General features: G+C 42.6%; 2 non-coding genes across 2 annotated transcripts; one reads left to right on the plus strand and one right to left on the minus strand.

Moving 5' to 3' along the window:
* Positions 1-814: 814 nt before the first annotated feature.
* Trnav-aac (transfer RNA valine (anticodon AAC)) lies at positions 815-887 on the plus strand. The gene has a single exon. It is a non-coding gene; the product is annotated as a tRNA-Val (tRNA).
* Positions 888-1,104: 217 nt separating this feature from the next.
* Positions 1,105-1,176, minus strand: Trnap-cgg (transfer RNA proline (anticodon CGG)). Its single transcript has one exon. It is a non-coding gene; the product is annotated as a tRNA-Pro (tRNA).
* Between the last annotated feature and the right edge of the window lie 1,568 nt (positions 1,177-2,744).

Genomic DNA, 2,744 nt, shown 5'->3' on the forward strand with positions numbered 1-2,744 from the left:
GATAATGGAATGTAGTCGAATTAAGTCGGAGGATGCTGAGGGAATTAGATTAGGAAATGAGACGCTTAAAGTAGTAGATGAGTTTTGCTATTTGGGGAGCAAAATAACTGATGACGGTCGAAGTAGAGAGGATATAAAATGTAGCCTGGCAATGGCAAGGAAAGCGCTTCCGAGGAACAGAAATTTGTTAACATCGAGTATAGACTTAAGTGTCAGGAAGTCGTTTCTGGAAGTATTTGTATGGAGTGTAGCCATGTACGGAAGTGAAACATGGACGACAAATAGTTTGGACAAGAAGAGAATAGAAGCTTTTGAAATGTGGTGCTACAGAAGAATGCTGAAGATTAGATGGGTAGATAACATAACTAATGAGGAGGTACTGAATAGAATTGGGGAGGAGTTTGTGGCACAACTTGACTAGAAGAAGGGATCGATTGGTAGTACATCTTCTGAGGCATCAAGGATATAAGATGAGCATCAACAAAAGCAAAACGAAGATAATGGAATGCAGTCGAATTAAGTCACCTTGCCTCTAACGAAGTGATTGCTTTTGGTGACATCATTTGCAATAGCGACTGCGTGAATTGACGGTACCTCGTACGGAAAGAAAGAGTAGCTGATGCTACTGAGGACTCGGCCGCGAGCATTTACGACGACTTCTTGGGGTCTTATTCGTGATGGCATTCAGACAGGCAAGGGTGCTGTCGATTGTTGCATATGAATGCGAAATACCTGCATTGTGCGTTTCCGCAAAGTGATTTTTACGCCAAAATTGCGATCGTTCTACAAGTTGTGTCAGATGTGCAGCGTAGCAGTTTCCGTGGTGTAGCGGTAATCACGTCTGCCTAACACGCAGAAGGTCCCCGGTTCGATTCCCGGCGGAAACACTTTTTCGTAGCACTCAACAAGACACTTGCTACAATTTCTACTGTGATCATTTAAATCAATTTCAAACGTCCCACCACCAGAGGGCAGATGGTTCAAATGATACATGAAACTCTTTCAGAACTGGCTACTTGGTTTTTGTGCTTACTTGGACGGCTGTAAATGCGCGAAACAGCCGCCGGCATGCCGGTAGTTGCCACACGTTTGCACAAAACGCAAGGGCTCGTCCGGGATTTGAACCCGGATCCTCCTGCACCCGAAGCAGTAATCATACCCCTAGACCAACGAGCCTGTTCGTAGCGGCTACGCACTGCATATGACTGACGCCTCCGTTCTTGGTATCACCATATAGGGCTGCTGCTCACCCAGCGTTCTCCCTGGCTGTTGCGGTTCAGTATTGGAGGGCAGCATGAAGGGTAAAAATTGTAAAGGGAGACCAAGAGATGAATACACTAAGCAGATGCAGAAGGATGTAGGCTGCAGTACGTACTGGGAGATGAAGCAGCTTGCACAGGATAGAGTAGCGTGGAGAGCTGCATCAAACCAGTCTCAGGACTGAAGACCACCACAACAACAACAACAACAACAACAACAACAACAACAAGAACTCACCTCTACCGACACGTCTGTAAAGTTTCTATCACACAGCAGGTTCTTGCACTCTATTTGTGTATGCCATTTGATCATCATAGCCTGCTTCACAAAATCTACTCACATGTCAGGAAAAAAACACTATCATTTCTAGATTCCACAATGAGCTATAATTTCAGTCATGTCTGCTTTATAATTAGAGTGTATGAAGTATGAAATAACATAAGACTTGTGGTAAGACCTATTTTTAAACAGGCAACCGTGATGATAATAATAAAACAGTCAAGATCCCATGAGACAAGATACTGTCAAATTCTATTAGTTTTATGAACAAAATCGGTGTAGTTTTGAGAGGACTTTCCGCATCCAAACTTGAAGTAGTTATACCATCCCACGTAATAGAAACTGCTATAAGATTTTACCATGTCTCTCTCTCTCTGTTACATCGGAAAACAAATACCGTCTGTGACTTGACATCGAGCGTATTACGTATACATGAATCACTCCATTGGAGAAAGTGCCCAGTGCTTGAAGTCGCTAGCACAAACCTGCTTAAATTTTTATCAGCAAAACTGGAAGAAGACCATATCAAACAGACTATCAGTCACAAGAGAGGGTTCCTGTATTGTTGTTTCATAAACAGTTTAATTCATTGTTTTTTGGCTGTAACACATCCAAGCAGTGTACAAGTACAGCTTTGTACATCGCCATACACTTTGTTTCTCTACCATGACCTCGAGGTCTGTGTCAGGTGCTAAACCGATATAATCAAATTTCGATCCATTAGCTCTCACAGAAAGCTGAGCATCCAATGGTGTAAATTAAGAAGCTTTCACAACATATGGTTTGGTAAAAAATGAAACATGGAGGCGATGTTTTGCAGTGGCAAAAATATGGAACACATTGCAACATATGGAAACTGGAAGAGTCGGCGGCTTTGTAGAGCATTTCCAACAGCTATCTGAAGGTGATGACCTATACAGTTAATCTCATCTTCCACAGTGATGTGGTAGCGGATGTCTCAGTGTCCCATTTCGAAGAGCATTGCTTCCTCATTTTGCAGTCATGCACATGATTATTGTTCCAGTATTGACCATCACCAGAAGGTGCTGTTCATAACATGTGCAAGGTAATGGAAATGAAAAGAGGTATTGTTATCATATTGATGGAAAGAAAAAGCATGTGGAGGGCATCACAACATACGGACATTGGATGAGTCTGCAGCATTGAGAAACAGTTCCAAAGAACTGTCTGAAAGTAATGACCTC

Source organism: Schistocerca nitens, chromosome 1 (assembly GCF_023898315.1).
Source record: "Schistocerca nitens isolate TAMUIC-IGC-003100 chromosome 1, iqSchNite1.1, whole genome shotgun sequence".
In the NCBI taxonomy this organism is placed as follows: Eukaryota; Metazoa; Arthropoda; class Insecta; order Orthoptera; family Acrididae; genus Schistocerca; species Schistocerca nitens.